Source organism: Pezoporus flaviventris, unplaced genomic scaffold (assembly GCF_033815535.1).
Source record: "Pezoporus flaviventris isolate CSIRO_AGI_PZ_B2104156 unplaced genomic scaffold, CSIRO_AGI_Pfla_v1 ptg000040l, whole genome shotgun sequence".
NCBI lineage: Eukaryota > Metazoa > Chordata > Aves > Psittaciformes > Psittacidae > Pezoporus > Pezoporus flaviventris.
In genome coordinates this window covers 4,895,001-4,913,802 of record NW_026892588.1, presented here as the reverse complement: position 1 = coordinate 4,913,802, position 18,802 = coordinate 4,895,001, and the positions used below count along the sequence as shown (strand labels likewise).

Here is an 18,802-nt window from a genome sequence, read left to right as displayed (position 1 = left end):
CCCATAAATTCTACTTAAACATAAGAAAACCCTTTTATTAATTCTCTGAGTGGTCAAATTCTGGAACAAAAGGGTTGTGTAGACTCCATCCTTGGACATATACAAAACCCAACAGCACACAGGCCTGAGCATCCTGCTCTCCTTGGTCCTTCTTTTTAGAGGTGGGTGGTTGGACTAGGGGCCTTTCCAGCACCCCTGCCAGCCCCAGAAATTCTGTGACTCTGTTTGACTTGAATGATTTCAACAAGACAGAACAGAGACCAGAGCATTTAGGATTATGGGACACATATGTTCATGCTCTAATGGTAATATTGAAGAAACAGAGATGAACAAATGTCTTGGTCTGATACAACAGGCCATGAAGAAATCCTGTTCCTGTTTATAAGAGGAGACTTGTCACAAGCACTCAGTGACAGTCATGCACTTGCTTGAAATCTCTGGACTAAATACATAAAAATGCATTTTTGTGCAACATCATTAAATAGAATGTTTTAGTAAGGATGCCTCAAAACCTTCCAGACCAGGCATAAGGAGAAACTAAGCAGCTTCAAGAACCCCACAGGTTCACTGCTGTTCCCTGGGCTCTAACACAACAACTTCTCTATCAAATAATTATCCCTCTCACAGAGCTCAAACTGTGTGAAATCCCCATCAAACTCACTTGTTTTAAAACTGATCCAATGTTCAAAGACAGAATTTGCAAAGGAGGAAAAACAAAAGGCAATGAAAACACCCAAAACATTTCTTCTTTCTTTAGACTCCGATCTTGAACCTGAGGAAGCTGTGAGCACTAATACACTTGGGAAGAAGTCTCAGGCAAGCCTAGGGAAAGCATTCGTGTGTTAATATTGCATGATGTTACTCTCATCATAACCTGTATGTTGAAGGCACCTCTGCTTCATGTGGCTGACTGTGCCTGCTGTGGGGGCAGCACTGGCACGGGGGCACAGCTTCCTGCTCAGTTCTGTGGAATCACAGAACTCCAGAAGTCCAAGGGATGCTTAGAAGGGAAGCATGGCAGCAATCAGACTGCACTGACAGCTGCCCAGGGAGCAGCTGAAGGTTCCCAAACTCTCTGGGGTTCACCATCAAGTTTGGGGATCTTTTTCTCCCTTGTAACATTAACACTTCCATCTCTGCCATGCATAAGTGACAAACTTCTCCGAAGCGGGCACTGCCTGCCTTTCATTCTCAAGACTGCAGTCCCACAGCCCCTACCTGTGAGAAGCAGGTAAGCCAACAGCTACCTTTAAGTCCCCACTCAATGCTCTGACTTCATTACTTCTTCAGACAATCTATAACATCCTCTTGAAGATCTGTTTGCTGGCAGGGTTGGAGGGAAGTTGAAGAAGATCTAACTCCTTCCATAGAGCAGTCATCAGAGCCTCAGCCACCTGGAAAACAAGAAGAAAATGGATTCATGTTTTAAAAGGCCAAGTCTCTTCAGATACTGCTAGTTCATTGCTCCCTGGAGATACTGAGGAACTGGGACTTAGTGGGATCAAGCAGCACAAAATGCTCTATGCTCTCTAAAGCAAACCAAGAGCTGTTTTCCATGTTCCAGCTGACGCAGGAGTTGTCACTAGCTTTGCGCTTTGTTGGCTTGTGCTACTGTAAGAAGAAAAGCACTGATTTCCTTCATCTGCATGCCCATCTCTTAATTAGTGACAAGGCAATCAGCACCCCAGACTCTTCTCTGAGGTGTGGGGTGCAGCACTGCCCTCGCCAGTGGTGGTATCCTGGGAGTCAGCCCTGTCAGGAAGTATGAACCTGTACCAAGAAACCTACTGGTAAACCAGATATTTCCTGCCCCATTTTATTCCAGTTATAGGGCGCTATGGAAAGACAGGTCTTTGCATTGCAGCTGTCTTCTAGGCTGCTTCCTTCTCACTGAATATGTTCCACAGAGCTGTTCTTTGCAGTCAAAAACTGTGTTACAAGGAGAATATTTGATTGGACTTTGATGAGGCTGGAAAACACCACTGTAGTAGTCGAGACCCCTGCATTGAAAGGACACTCTGTTAACTGAAGTAAATATGTTGCTATGAATTTCTTGACTTAATTGACAGAACATTTTATAGTGTGAACTTCAAAATCTCATTAGGAATGAATCAGGCTGAGGCTATGTGCCTGCAACATTTTTAATACTGCCACACAGTCAAGCTTACTTGGAGTTGATACCATTTCTTGATCAAGAGATTCCAATGCAATTTAATGCAATCAATTCAATGCTTCATGCCAATATGCGAAAGTGACTGGATTAAAGGAAATACCATCTCCAAATTGTGGCCTGACAGACAAATCCCATCATTTTCAGCAGCTTTTAGTTCACATCCATCCCTGACATGCCTAAGCTAAAGGAATAAAGGCATTTTCCTACAGATGTCAGAAGCACAGAGCACCCGGGCAGCACAGGGTGATCTTGCTGTGATTGAAGGGCTCCACCAGTAACTCCTCCTCCCTTATGAGGGCACTACATTTTGCCACTTGACTACATTACCCGTGTCATACTCACTCTTATTGTGGAAGTACAACTTAATCCTCCACTGCTTCAGTGATAATATTACGAAATGAAGCATAATGAAAAGATTCTCCAGACATTTAATGCCTGCTTGCTCCTGCTCGTTCCTGCTCAGCATGTGGCCACACATTGCTGACACGACAGCACCCATAAGTCCCCCAGCTGTGGCACATGGCCCATCCCTGCACATATAACGTATGGCCGCTGCTGCCTGTGCCCCTAATTCACACTTCATCTCATTGCCCTGGCAAAGGCAGGTCAGGCTGCAGAGATGCATAGCCATGTCAGTCTGCTCCCCTCATGAAAGGGTTCTCTCCTCAGTCAGAAGTTTGGAAAGTCAGAGTTTGGAGGGGTTACAATTACAAAGCTCAATTAACCAGGAATACCTAACACAGATACTGCCATTGGAAATTAGCTACCAGCAGTTGGAATAATATGATTGATGAGGGTCTAGCAATTTTTGCGGTGAGAGATTGAGGGGGTAAGAAGTTCCCATCACATACGGTCGGTCACCTCTTTTAGCAAGAGCCATCTAAAATTACTGAAGTATCTGAAACAAACCCAAACTGTCCACCAGCATCTCAGGCCCTGTGCTTAACTAGTTTATCACATTTAGCCCTTTTGATGCTCAGGACTGGCTGCATCACCCCACGAAAGTGGAGTTGGGGGGGGGCAGCCACCCATTCCCCTGCCCATATTGGCACCCTGGACACCCCAGCTTCCCCACCACCAACAGGTTGGAGGCTTCATGGGACATGTAACAGCCTTGGATGGACCTCATGGGGACCCCTGAAACCCCCAAAATCTTCATTCACATCACCAGGTTTATTCATTCACCATTTTCTTCTGGCTTAAAGGGATGCCTAGGAGCTGGGGCAACCCCACGGTATCTGCTTAGTCCACTAGTACACAAATTAAAACACCTGACAGATTGCTAATGAGCTGCTGTTGGAACGACTGGATAGTCTGTTATCATGCGGCCATTCACAGCTTCTTCAGCAGTCCATCTGTGCACCAGGCAGAAGCAGCCTGGGATGGCTCCTCCATTTACACCTTTTGCCATTATCGGCCTTTGGGAAAGGCCTTTAGCAATTAAAGTTTCCATCAAACGTACTGTCATCTTTCCCATCCTGTTGCTACCCCCCTCCCCACGCTGCTACAAGAGGTCTGCTTAACAGGAGGCTGGAAACACAGCTATTTTGTACACATTTCTGTACCGGAGCCCAGTGTTTGTGCTCCAGCCTGGCAGCTTCCTTAGATCACATACTACATCAGATGCACAACACTGCACGGGCAGCTCACAGCTTCCTTCCTGAGCAAAACCCACCAGTTTAAATCCTCATGCATATGGACCACTCTCTGACAGACTTGCTTGAGTTAGCCAGTTTTTACACACACTTACACGCTTGTTTTGAAGTCAAAAGGCAGAAAAGCACTCTGGAAATCCCACACGATTATTGATTTGGGTTATCGGAAAGGACCTAAAAGTCCTAAAGGACCAAGGCTGACAGGGAGACAGATGCAAACTGAGGACAAGCACTAGATTCTCCTACTTACTCCACCAAACAGACCCACAGAGAGTTGCTGTTGGTCGGACCATGCTGGCTGGCACACAAGGGTGTCTGCAAGGCAGAGCTGCAGAGGTACCTGTGCCAGTGCACCAGACTGCGTGCAGACATCAGCTGACGGTTAAAATATTCTGTAAATGAGTGATTACTGGGAAAAAACAGAGCAAAGAAATTTAAAATGGAAGGTAATAATAATAATAATCTCCTAAAGTCTGTTTCTGCAGCAAAGTCACAAAGCAGCTGAGCACAAGTGAAGCAAACTGGGTCTGAGCTCGCGGTGGGCACCAGGAACACCCCTCAGCAGAGGCAACCCCACAGCCACAGTCCTGTCTTCTGTAACCAGCCAGAGTCCCTCATGGCTACACACATGATCCAACTGCTTCAAGAGAAGAGAGGTTTGTGGGATCAGGCCCACACACTCAGCAAAGGCTTCTGCGTAGTGCTACCTAATGCCGTCGCAAACATGAGGAATGAAAGACACCTGCGGGAGTCCTGGTTTCCCACCATGTGATGGAGAATTAGTTTCTTCTTTGTATGCAGCATCCTTCATAGGCAGAAAGCAAAGACAGGAATTGTATTAGCATTTGGTGTCAAAAACTGCTCCCTAGGGAAAAGAGATGAGGAATTATATTTCTCTAGAAGACCAGAGCTTCTCTGGGCTTGCCAACTTAATCAGAGTGCCTTCAACCAGTTACATCTTCCTACAAGAGAATGCATTGACTGCAGTTTCCTGCAGGCTCTGCAGCACTGCAGACCTCAGGGTTGCAATTCTGCCCACCCAAATTAAGATGAGAACAAGAAAATAAATAGATTAAGAGGAGATTTGGAGTGGGTAAGGGTGTTATATGGCAGCTCGGTACAGGGCAACTTGTTTGGCTGCTTTGATGAATGACTTTCCTCAAATGCAGTGGCTCACACTGGAAATCTGAAACACAATTGAGAACATCGGAACAAGGAAAGAGAGCCAAAACACAGCAAGCAAAGCAGAAAAACAAGAGGTCAAGCCCTGATGAACAAATTCCCTTTATTCCTTCAACTTGGAAAACTTGGGCGTAGGGGTGGAAGGTGCTTCCAGGCAGCTCGAACTTGCATAAAAGGCAGAGAAGCGCAGGCATCCCTGATGTTGTTTGGCAGCATTACAGGAGGTCACATTTTCAGATGGATGATCTGATCTCAAAATATTCTCCAGTGTAATGAATACAAACGAGCTTTTCTTCTGTGTCTGTCTCAGAGGTGTATTTCTTTGCTCTCTCTGTTTTTTAATGCAAGGAACAGCCTTGTGAGGACTCCAGAACGAAGCTGAGCAGCCTAACACCTCTGCACTGACAGGTCACCCGAGTTGCTGGACCGAAACCACAAAACAAAGCACTCTGCTCAGGCAGAGGGCATAGCAAGCACCACTCTCAGGTTCTGTACACTGCTTCATCTGGATGCCTGGCTGGTCAAGGGGCAGGCATAGCCCTGATCAGAGAAAAAAGGCTGTGCATCACAGACCCAGGAGCACTCAGGCTGTGGCCAGCAAAACTAATTGAGGGAGATAACAGGGTAGATTTGCACTGACGTTATCACAAAGCAATCCTTCCAAGGCCAAAGCAGGATTCAGTATTGCTCTAGCATCTCCTGTAGCTCACCTGGTCCCCCAGTACCACAGAGTGTGCCCATGGTGGTGCCAGAGCTGCCAGCACAGTGATGCTGCATGTACCACAGTGGGCAGCTGGTGGCCCTGCCAGTGACCAGCACTGTCCTGCCAGCAGCCAGGCTCCACTGGGTGCTGCTGCCAGTGAGGCAAAAGCAGCTGGTCACACTGGGCTATGGAGAAGGGCAGCGCTGGGCATGGCACTGGTGAGAGGTTGGGACCCCCAAGAGGGGTGAGCAGCCTTCACCCACCCAATGCCTGTGCCTCCTCTGGGGCACACAGCATCTGATCCGCACCTTGACATCCCCAGACCAAGACATCTCAACAGAGCCAAGGGTACTGCCTTGCCTAGAAGCTGGGGCAGGCGGACCAGCAATGTGGTGATTCACAATACCTCCTGGAAATACACTTTATGGCCCCAGCACTCCAAAGGGAAGCCTCAACTTGCATAAAACATTCATCCCTAATAAGAACATGCTGCAGAAATCACCGTCCTTGTGATAAACAGTTTTTTCCTCTCTTTCCCCCAATAATCATTGGGCCAGTTTTCAAATCTCAAGTTATCAAGCCTCCATTTGAATGCTGCAGTTCTCCTCATGTTATGAAGCTTGGGTTAAACAATTCTTTCTCAAATAAATACTCCTTTTTCAGTTGGCGCTGAAGCTTTTGTTGTTCACAGTAATCAAGCTCCCAGTTGGCTAACCTCTACACCTGACACGGCATCTTCATCTTTCACTTGAACAAAATTTATCAACCATAAGCAAAGACAGAAAACGTGTGAATGTCTAAAGCTTATGTAAATTAAGAGGCTATGCACACCAATCCTAAAAATAGTAGATAATAACAACCATTTCTTCAGCACACCATAATTATGGGCCTGCTGTCATCTATTCTCTATAAGGTCACAGTTGTACTATACAAAATTTACAATATATTATCAGTTAAAAAACACAATAATTAGCACGCACGCATCTTCTGTCCTCAGCACTAGTGATGAATGCTCACAGTCAAGGCCAAAAAGAATAAATGAATAAGAAAAGGCACATTGCTTGCTTTATGTGGACAATACACACTTAAATTTAATCATCAACTTCTGCTATCCAGCAGGCAATATTCTTTCGCTATTATAACACTATTTGCCAAGATCAGAGTACACCCTTGGGGTGAATAAGTCCTTAATGAAGAGACAAGGAGCCAAATCTCTCACTATCACACCACTGACATACACTTAAACACATTTCTTTAAACTTCATAGTTCTGTATTACTTATTCTAGGCTAATGTCTGGGTGAAAAATCTCAGCCGTTATTTTGAGCAGTATGATAAACATTTGCACTTAACATTCCAAATTCATAATTCACAAAATCAGGTGTGTTGAGTCTCTCCCATAACATGTCATTTTTTGGCTTTCCTGCACACTGGAAGTTGGGAAAAGACAAGGGAGGCTGCACCCAGACCGTAAGCCCCACAGCTTCTAGCAAAGACTCCTAAGAGGTTACTTGGCTGCCACGCTGTCCCATCTTCTTGATCTGGCCACTTTAGATTTCCTGTATTATTGTATGATTAGATTTCCCATGTTGTAATAGCCATTATAACATGGGAAATCAGTCACCAAGTCACCTGTGGTCATTCACAAAACAGGCTCACCTACAAAACACACCTTAATAATTGATCAGGACAGGTGGCCTTTACTCTTTGATGACCAGCCTGAGGATTAAAAATCAGTGAAAATAGGAAAAGAGGACAAAAAGCTTTCTATTGGACACATGAGCAAATAAAACATTTCCAGATTGTGTATGTTTTGACTGCATTTAAGTCAAAGGCAAAACAAAACATCAGAACATTTCAACTCTCTCAGCAAACAAACAAAGCCGAGGAAATTCACATTTGTGAACTGACTAAAACGCTATCCAATGCGATTAAGAAACTTGCCATGGATGGAGGAATTTGTTCATTCCATTCGCATCCTTTGCCCTGAACCCCTCTGCAGCCGCTATGGCAGGGATTACTGGTGCTGCAGGGAACCAGCATCCGCCAGGAGAGCCAGAGGAGTCCAGGCTCCAGCAGGCACTAGCACAGCCTTTCATGTTGTGCCAGTGAACTCAAGGCCCAGCTTGTAACAACTCTGCCTCTGATTTCTAGGCCTGTTCTAAATTGCCCTTGTCTGCCATATGTTTCTCTCGGCAGGTCGTGCTCTGGTGGGCTGAGCAGCACTTGAGCTAGCAGCCACGTGGACAGCAGAGCCCAGCACCAACACAGGATGGAGACGACCCCTGCTAAGACCCTGGGTACCAGCCAACAGCACACCCTCATCCCAGAGAAGACAAATGACATCTCAGGCTGCATTAAGAGGAACGTGACCAGCCACCAGGGAGAAGGCTGCAAAACAAAAAGGTTTTGCTACTGAGTAGGTTTTAATTCATGCCAGTGAGGTTGGAAGAGAAGACAGCACCCAACAGCCCACAGAGGTGGGATGTGGTGTGGACCAGCCAGGGAGCATCACATCATCAGCATTTGGAAAGCATGTACCATGCATATGCTTTGGGCTGACACTGAGGTTCAGAGCACTGCTCAAAGACAGAGTAGGCCATGCATAGGAAGCGCAGTCAAATTGGCTTAAGGCTCATAAATAAGGATAGCCCTCACACAAGGAGTAACTTTTTAGAGCAGAACAACAGACCACAGGAAAACACATACTCTTTAAGTTTTGTTTCAGAACATCCCCACTTCCATAGGTCTTGTGTGAGAAATTACTTCAGGGCAAATCTGTCTGTGCAGCTCTTGGCGCTTCAGATGGCACAGCATGAGCAGCCAGAGCACCTTTCCTGCATCCAGCCCTGCCATAAGAGCTTGCTCAGGAAGCACCAGACTCTGTAAGCAGAGGTGCAGCACTGCCTGTGCCTCTTGGAAACCCACCAGTACTGAGGAGAATCTGCTTTGGTGCAGCCACAGAGAGATGGAGCTGGACTCTTGTGTAAGTTCTATCATCTCACTCATTTTTCCAACTAAATAGACTGTGTTGTTCCTAAAAGCTTGGATTCTCCCCTTGCCCACACCAGCACTCTGAATGCCTTCAGCCAACACGTGGACACAGGTTTTTCTATGGCTGATATCACAAGCAGTTCCTACAGTGAGCAGTAGGCACCAGCACCTCCACTCTACCCATTTAGTGTTGCATATATGGTACACTCTCACCCCTAACACAAGCTCTCCCTGCTCTTCCCATGTGCCAGGTAGTGCGCAATTGGAGAGGTAGAGACTATGGGATTCAAAGGCGTGGGTGATCCTCCAGGCTCTGCTCATGTTGTTTCTTCAGCCCTCATGCTTTCGTGGGCTGGGATTACTCCTGCTCAGATGCAAGATGCAGTCCCACCATGCTCCCCAAAAGAGTTTGCTGGCTGCCTGCTGATGAAGGCACTTGTGAAATAGCTGCATCAATCTGAAAGGTGGTGATAGTTAATACACTGGGAGAAATGAATCATCCAAAAGAGCAATACAAAACTGAACACAGAAACATTGAGTATCTCTGGTGGTTTTATAGCCAGAGCCCAGTCCCACTCCCCTCACAATGGAGTAGATTTGTGCCACTCTGCTCCATGGAAGCCAGGTGCCACTCTTGATGCTTTTAAAATAGCTTTAATAACTCTTCAAAACTTAATTTGAATATGTTTCAAAGGAATAATAGCAATGACTGTCACTGCTGTAGGTCATTGCCATCAGTTTCTTAAAGCAAGGGTTAAAAACTATGTAATTTAACTCCTTTATGCATCAGTAGTTGTCTCCAAGTAAAAGCATAAGCCAGTCTCTGGACCAAGTCTGAATATGAAATCAGAGAACCATGACTATAAGGGAGAGGGATGTTCTTAAGCCCTTTGGTGCCACCCTGCACACAAAGACAGAAGCCTGGCCACAATGGGTGCCTTTCACTGACAGGCACTGGAGGTAGAGTGAATCCTACTTGTGTAGATCCCAAGGTTTTAACCAACCACATAGCACAGGAGGAAAAAGCCTTACACATCTAATGACTAGAAGGGGAGCAGAAGAACACCTCACTTGCACTCCCCCCTCAGCTGCTGCAAGGGCTGATGCACAGAGTGCCCCATAACAACAAAGCCAAGTGTCTTCCTTTCCCTTGCCTGCCTTGCTCAGCCTGGAGCTAACAAAAAGGACAGCACACAAGCAGTCACATGCCCTGGTTCTTCAGCAGCTGTAATCCAGCTCACAGGGACGCCCTGCCTGTGGGTCAGCCCTGCATAACAGAGGTGCAGGCAGGGACGCAAGCACACAGAGGTGGTGGGAAGCAGGGATCTGCCCACCTCTGCCCAGGGCAAGTCTTCTGCAGCTTCAACAGAGAACCAGACAAGAGTCTGGGAGCTCAGGCCTTTCATATCAGGTGCTTTGGAGCAGGAGGTGCGGTAACTTTGCCCTCAGGTTCAGGGCAGTGTGGGAAGATGAATTAATATGCACAAATGCTTTCTTTTTTAACACTATCACACAGAAACTTTGTCCTATCTGTGTTCGCATGAAAAGGAAAACCTGTGCAGTTGGGCAGAAAGGCTCTGCTCTATATGGGGGGTGGGAGTGAGTTTTAAAGCTAAGCTTTAAAGAGACAACACTGGGCGTTATGAACCTCCTGGTAGCAACATTGCTATCTCCTCCAGCCCAAATTCCCCTTTCCTCTGATGGGATCAGGCAACCCAGCCTCAGCCCAGGAGAGTCCCAAACCCAAAGGCATCACCAGGACAGGGTGCTTGATAAGCGATGCTCCCGAAGCAAGTGCCATGCAACCTCACTGCTGGAAGAGAGTCAAATGAGCATGTCGTTCCCTTGTCAGCTGCTGGCTGGTGATCCCTCCCTGACACCCTTCCCCGGAGGACTGCATAGATAAACACCCTCTATTTGAACAAGTCCAATGACAGCAAAATTGCTTGCTTGTCTCTAAAAAGACTCTAATAATGTGCATCAAGGGAGCGGCCCATGGTCTGACAGACTTCTTCCCCCAGAGTGGAACATAAAAACACATTTCAGCAGCAGGGAGGAAGTCTGGAGTACATCTCTAGTTAATTATATCCAAAAGAGTAATAATAAAATAAACTATTAAATTTTAGAACTCCCTCTTTAAAGTATTAAGTATTTTGTTATCGTGGTGCAGTTAAACTGCAGACTGAGCAACACTTTGAATAGCCTTCCAGGAAGGTAACGCAGAGGTCGTCATGAAATGAACTGCTGTAGACAAATCTCATTCCATACAGGCCTCTAATATTACACAAACAGCACAACCCATAGCTTTATTACAGCATTTGGTTTAAATATCTGATATTTACAGCAAATGTTCATGTGTGAATAGAAAGCACGTCTGGTCAGCAGCTGCTCAGGAAGGTCCCACATACCATGGGAGAGCAGGGAACTGACCCCTGCTCTTAAGAACAGGGGTTCAATTCCTGGCACAAACACTGAAGCTAGCTTAAAAACTCCAGTGGCTCACAAGATGCTGGATTAACGGCTGTGTCGTAGCCCAGAGCCGTGGAGAGAACCTGCTTTGATGCAGCTCTGGTAAACAGCAATCAAAGGCCAAGAGGAAAGGATGTAATGAAAAATGGAGGAGAGGTGGATGAAGGCTATTACTAAGGAATCTTCTGCCCTTTTCATTTGGGTAATTTAAATATTTGTTTAACATTTAAAATTAACAAGATTACAATTTGAATACAGGAACACTATAAAATCCTCCTTCCCATCTAAAAGAAACAAACCCAAAACCAAACAGAAATGGATCAAACTGCAGCAAACACAAAGCAGACAGCAGAGAAGTCCAAATTCCACAAATAGCTCATCTTTTCCTCTCATTTCCGGTTGATTTCCACACCCTCACACACACACCACAGTCCCTTGACCCTACAAACCTGCTCAGGACTCCAGCATGCCCAGCGTGGATGGTCTCCCATGGCCAGACTTGCAGGCAGACACTGAGGTCACTCAGGCACCTTTAGCTTCCAGCGGGGAACACAGGCTTTATGGAACAGAGCCATGAGTTCAGTGAGAAACCCCAGAAGGGTCAGAGTCACCATGCTAGTACCCTTTTCTCTCCCAGTGGAGGGAGCCTAGAAAGCAAGCCTGGATGCAGCTGACGCAGTTAGGCAAGATGAATCCCATGCTTTATCCAAGAACTTGCCTGGACGAGTTCATGGATATCCAGTGGCTCTATAATGATGTGCAAGGCCAGCAGGTGTTGATCCATCCCTGAATGAGACAAGGGGTGTCAGACCGGGGAACGGTGAATCCTGGCAGCTCTGTCATCCAGGAAACACAACAGGAGCTTCAACATTTTCACCTTTTCGCACGGAGACACTAAGAGGAGAACATGCAAGGGAAAAGATGGATTTCATTCCTCAAACAAACTGCCTCTTCTGGGACATTTGGCGGTTTCCCCAAAGAAAGCTCCTGTCATCTGAGCCGTCAATTCAAAAGTTCATTCAACCTCTGGATTGACTGCTACCACCTGAGTTACACTAATGAGCAGCTATGACTTGCAAAACGTAGTGACTCTGCCATGTCCAGAGCTCCCATGCACCCAGGAGGCTCAGCTCACCCTCCCACTAGAGAGGTACTCATCACTGCACTTGCACAGTGGTCAGCGCAAGCAGGGCTTTGGCAGCTGAGTGGGCCCTGTAGACACCTCTCACCTTCCCTGCACAGTTAACTGGACCTCCTCGAAGCATATGAAGTCTGGACAACAAGACAGGGTTGTGTTCAAAAGGACAAGTGCATCAGAGGACAGTACTAGCAACTAGACCAGAAACCTGATGTGCTGGAGCGCGAAACTCCCTTGGACTTCCTATATACATGTGATTGGTTGATGTAAAACATACATGTGATTGAAGACTGCATTGGCTGGTAACCTCAATAACACAAGAGAGCTTAAATTACTGGGAGCAAATCAGGGGTGGACTCCCACTTACGTGAATGCTCTGCAGCCCAAAGGCTTGGGGGTAGCAGCGGCTGCCCTCATTCTGGGGTCCGGCCAGCCAAGCCAGGAGTCAATAACAGTTTGTATCCATGGAATACAGAGGACACACTTGCACATTCCTTTTCTTTCCCTGGAGGGTTTGGCTGCAGTGGTTCCCTTCACCCACAGCTCTCTGCAACTGCTAACCAGGGTTTGTCCATCCTTGGAAACACAGGTTATTTCAAACAGTGGAGTCTAGGTCCCACCTGCTCCTGAAAGCCCAAAGCCACCAAGCTGTGACCAAAAGTATCCAGAGGTGCATTTGTGGGCTGCATGACCCAGTATGTCTTTCACATCTAGAAAAGAGAAGCGTTTTCTGTAGTTTAACAAGTTAGTGAAAGGTCAATCCAGAAAGTGTCTGGCAATAAAAGTACTCAGACACTTCTATTTCATCTCCTCTAGTGAGGATAGTGTAGCTCAGCTCATGGAAACTTACCTCAGGCTATAGCTCAGCCTACAAGGGCTCATTCCTGGCTCACTCTTGTTATTTGTGTACCACACTGCGCACCATCAGCCTAGGTGTTTTAGAAATACAAGTTCAAAAAGAGGTGTCTGCTCCTCTTTAGATGTGGGAGGGAAGAGCACATCCCACACTTCCCAGCATTCAAGCGATAGATGAAAAACTCTCCATCAGCCGTGCTTTACAGCTGAAATAAGCAGACCATCCATAGGGGAGGATAAACCATCTTGCTTTGAGATTTAACATCATGCAGAGACTAGAGGCAATACCTTCTAAAATGTGCTCTCTCCTTATACCCAGCGTGGTCCCATCCCCAAACACTAACAGAGCTGGTGGTGGTGACACTGTCATTTCAGTATAAGCATATACCAGTCACAGCATCTTTCCACCACATCTGCCATCTGCTACACAGTAACTCACATCAGAAAGAAACAATTACCTGGGAAAAGGGCAAAACAAGAGTGTTCTAACACAAAGCTAGCAATAGAGGCAGGCAGGAATTCCACAATGTTAGATCAACTGAACCTCTTACTCACTTCCTTTCCCCCACACTTTTACTCTTCCCTTCCTGCCCAGTAGTGCTGCTGGTTTTGAATGTGCTGGCACCTGAATCCAATGTAATTGATTACCTAAGCAAGATGAACAGCATCTGATTCCTCACCAGAACAGGCCCATGGCCTCCAAAGAGTTCCACATGCACAGACCACCTGTGAAATGCTGATCCTTTCACTAAATAATGCAGATTTCTTTCAAATTTGCCTTAACTTTTTAACTTTGATCCTTCTCTGTGAAGAAAGACACTGCATTCTGCACTCGGAATGCTGTTCACAGTTACCCGGAATGCTGACCACAGTTACTGTGGTCATTCCAGACACCAGCACATCCCAGTGGACAAACACATGGGAGTGAGCACAACTCGGAGCCCCGCTGACTCCCAACAAGATTGTTGCTGCCAGTGATGCTGCAGGGTCAGGCCAACAGCCTCCAGCAGATCAAATGTAATGGTTTCTGACTCCTTTCCAAGCCAGTGTTTGTTGGGAAACATCAAAGCCAGTGGAATAGTAGGTGTCCCAAAATGTCTTAATTCAGAGAATTAGTGTTAACTGAGTCTGATTAGCTCCATTTATCTCTAATTAATTACCTTTACCTAATTAGACACCCTGTTTCCAGTAGACATGGAGTCAAGTAGACTAGATTATTAGTGTAGTCATTGTGCCTTTACAAAATCCTGAAATTAATGAAACGTGCAAAAGAATCCACGGCTTTAATTGCACAGGTGTTGCCTTATGGCAAAGCTTTATCATCTGATTACACCAAGGGATTATTAGTGACTTTTTATATAGAGGATGAGCCTGTGAAATGTACCTTAGCAACAGCTCATTAGTTTAGGGTTGTTACTGTATTATTTATTACATCCAGCCTTCCCCATTATCTAGATTGATTCATGAACCTATATTTTCCTCCCCTCTGTGCAGGAAATAAATAAATAAGTGAAGGCTGGCTATTGCCACCCAGCTGCAATATGAGGGGAAAGCAGAGCCTATTCTCCAGCTACCAATATCCACCCTTTAAAATAAAGCTTTAAAGTTGATTTAAATAAAGCTGGTTTTTTCCCCCTCCCTCAGCAAGGTAATCAATTTAAGCTGTTGTCAAACTGGAATGCTTTCCACATGCCATCCAAAGAGTTTGGGCTATCTTAAATCTTTTCAGATAAATAAAAATACGTTATTGGGTTGACGAATGAAGTGCAATATATTTACATCTAAAATATTAGTTTTTTCCTTGCTATAACTCATCCTTTATGAAATCTATCAGAAATATTTTATTTTGATATTTCTTTTAACAGCTTGGTTCTTGGCTACTTCGGGTTTGGAGGGGTTTGCCAGAGAGAAGAACTGCCTGCACAATAGAACCAAGACAAACAAAGCCAAACAACAACCTCTGTGTTAAGAACCCCTTTCCCCACAGAGGAGCTCCTTGCAGCCACAGTGGAGAAAGCTTGACCTTACCTTTCTGTATCCTCCTCAGCAACATCCACCCCACTGGACTTGCTAAATATCACTGGTACAACGGCACCAGTGCTGCCCTAAGCAGAAGAGGCTTCACCGACCAACCAGCAATCCCTAAGCAGCCAGTAAACAAAATGATGAGGAATTCTTTCCCGAATGACCTAAAATACCACATTAATTTACTATTATGTTAGGAACAACTTCTTCCCCAAAGGGTGCTCAGACATTGGAATAGGCTGTCCAGGGCAGCGCTGGAGTCACCGTCCCTGGAAGTGTTCACACACCGTGTAGACGAGGCCCTCAGTGACGTGGTTTAGTGATGTCCTTGGCAGTGCTGGGAGAAAAGTTGGACTTGATGATCTTAAAGGTCTTTTCCAATCTGGTTGATTCTATGATTCTATGTAAAACCTTGCTGTCCACCTACTGCTAAATTTAAGAGAGTGAAACAATAATTGGTAACAGTTATTATGCATGGTATGACAACCAATTTGAGGAGCAATCGTGACTATGCAGTGACAAACATGACTATGGAACGTCTCGTGTCCACGTTACAGAAAATATGAATTTTAATCTCAAAATTATGGCTTTAACAGACTTAGCACCTAATGTTGCAGTGTTTCCCTGGCGTTTCATGTGGCACACTTATAAATGGTGTCATCCTGCAATAAAGGCACTAGGGCTGCTCTGCCCAATCGAGATGACTTCTACGGACAGAACCTAACTAAACAAAATTAATTGTTACGGGTTATTTGGGATTGCTGCTCTTCCAAGGCCTGCTTCCCCCCCACCCCCCAAACTCACAGGCCACTGTGGTTTCTATACGGGCAAAACCCTTAATCTCACTATAAGAGCCTCATATGGGACTTTTCATTAGAGTTATGACCCAGGAAAGCCCATCTTGAAGAGACTCCATTCCTTCCTGCCTCCCTGGTGCTGCCCAATAGGACATAAAGGATCTCTGTCCCTTGATCCCTGGGGACATCAATCTAGCTGCCCTCTCCAAGCAGACTGCTTTGGACCATAAAACACATCTGCATCTACCTGCTCACCCCCTGTGATATCCCATGGATCAGCAAATACCTGGAAAGTGCGAAGTGCAGGATTGACCCTTTTCTTTAAAACCCAGCAGCATAGGCAATCAGGGAGGAGCAACTCTCCCAGATCTTCCTTGAAGTTTTCTGCTGAATGTGGAAGGTGGAAACCTTCAAGGAAGATCTGGGAGACTCTCCTCAATCACCCAGGCTGCTGGGCAGCATGTTATCCAAGAGCTGGCAGGTAGGAAAGCCCAGGCATTAGAGAACAGGAGATCAAACATCACTGTGGACCTTTGGTAACACATTAGACAGCATTAGCGATAACACTGAGGAATGCTTCGAGCTCCCCTATCCTCTTATGTATGCTCTCAGCATCATAGGTGCTAACTAGTTGGACAAGGTATGGGGTCAAAGCCCACTCCCATGCTTGCAGCGTGCTGTGTCCATGTGCCTCAGAAATATTAACTGATTGTGGTAAAAATAAGTATTGTCAGTGAGATGCTTTAAAGTAGGATCCCCACTTGCATTTGCATCTTGATTCATGATCAGGTCAAACCTTTCTTCCCACACTCCCCTTTTGTTTCCCACTGAATACAGTCAAACTCATGAGCTCTGTCTGTGCCCCCAGTGTAGCCACGGAGCCCTGCCCAGTGTGTACCAGCGATGCTGGGAAAAGGTTGTTGTTCACGGCTCTGTTTCTCACACTGGTTTCAAGCACATCTGTACAGAAAACTTTCTTAGGAACAAGAAATTCCCATGGGATGAGGGGTTCACTCTCTATCTCACCATGTCCTCCTCAGAGAACTCTGACCTCACCTTCAGTAATGAACACAAGCAGCACAGGAGACAAGAATGAGATATATTAAATATTTATTTAAAGGACACAAACAAGTTTTCCAGTGGGAGGAAGAGAATTACATGGGAGAGCTGCTGGTCACATCTCTTAATAGGAGGCAGCCTAGCAACCTGTGGGAGAAGCAGGGCCCTGCCTTGCAAGGGATGGGGAGCACCAGGAGCACCTTAGGTGTCCCTACAAGAACCACTTCTGGAAAGCGAGGAAGGAGCCGAAGGCAGACCCCAAAGTAAACACTGGTGCTTCACCTCTGTGATCTATTTTCCATTTATAAGCCTCGAGTGCTTCCCAAAGGCAGGTATCACACACTACCCACCAGCTAGGAAATGGGAGCAAGGAGGGAAGGCCGCTCACTGAGGTCATCTCTTCATCCTCCAGCTCGCATCCTCTTCCAAAGGGCACATGCCTACCTTTCCCACAAGGTGCCATGTCAAGAGGGACTTCCTCTGCTGCTTTTCCCTTTGTCCCTCGGTGGCAGCCATGGAATGGATGCTGGTCTGTTTGATAAGCAAGGCCCTGGCATGCTCTTCCTGCTGCTGGCACCAATCTTTGAGGAACTGGCTGGCACCAGCTGTTGAAGTGAGCTCGGACAGGCTGCCTCCCATGCTACAAATGCCAACTATTTGGAGGAGCCAGACACAGAGCTGGCGGGTCTAATGGGAGAATGCATCCAAAGTCAGAGACTGGTGCCTCCTGCAGGAGTCAGGCACTGCTCAGGGGATGGACCAGCTCTTGGTGACCAACACAGCTTTAGAGCATTAAAGCAGACATTCAGGCACCGAGTGAGGATAGCGGGGTCAAGGACAGCAGGCACCATGGCACCAAGTAATGAAACCACCACATGTCCAAAGTGGATCCAGTAAAATGAGCTGGGGCAAAGGAGTGTCACAGCATTCCCTAAAGACAGAAATCAGAGTCCAGAGGCTCTCAGGCCTAGGCACCCTTTCAAGCCACAAGGTCCAGTCTAAGCTTCTGAACTTTTTCTTCTGAAAAAGGAAGAGGTCTGAGACAAATCTGCTCCCTCACCCATGCAGTCTTTGTTAAATCATCTGCACAAAATAGGCCCCATTTAGTATTTGTACGAGTTCTTGACAGAGGAGCTCCTGAATTTTTGTGCTTAGGAGCCTGAGCCTGCAGACCTCATGGTAGTGGCTGGAGCTACTGCCAGAGAAGCTGTAGCTGCCCTATCCCTGGCAGTGTTCAAGGCCAGGTTAGGTGGGGCTTGGAGCAACCTGCTCTAGTGGAAGGTATCCCTGCCCATGGCAGTGGGTTGGAACTGGATGAGCTTTAAGGTCCTTTCCAGCCCGAACCAGTCTGTGATTCTGTATACCAGGGTTTGGTGATCCTTCCAGCTGCTCCCTAGGGAGCCCTGCAATGTGCTGTCTGGGAGCTCACTGTCATGGTCCAGGTTGAACTGGAGCTTGGACTGTCTATACTTTGTTGCTAGCTTCAGATTAAAACATCTCTCCTGGTGAAACAACAGCATTAAGCTTGTTTAATGTCCACCCCCAGCTAGCAGCAGAGCTGGCCCTTCTCCTGGGCTGCCCAGATGCCTAATGGCCCACAGTATCTCCAGAAGACATGCAGCAGCTGCAGAGCCACCTCATCCAGCCCCAGCAGCTTTCCCACCCCGCTTTCCAGCTTCCCTTCTCCAGGAATACTTTTTCTTTAACTGTAGTTCTCCACCTTTTCAATCACCCCACACCTGGGCACAATGAA

General features: G+C 46.4%; 1 long non-coding RNA gene across 1 annotated transcript in view; it reads right to left on the bottom strand.

The window, feature by feature from the left end:
• Positions 1–17,083: 17,083 nt before the first annotated feature.
• Positions 17,084–18,802, bottom strand: part of LOC133275406 (uncharacterized) — a 6,685-nt gene continuing 4,966 nt past the window's right edge. Inside the window, exon 3 of the long non-coding RNA XR_009745497.1 lies at positions 17,084–18,802. This exon is cut by the window's right edge and continues 317 nt beyond it. This is a non-coding gene — a long non-coding RNA (uncharacterized LOC133275406).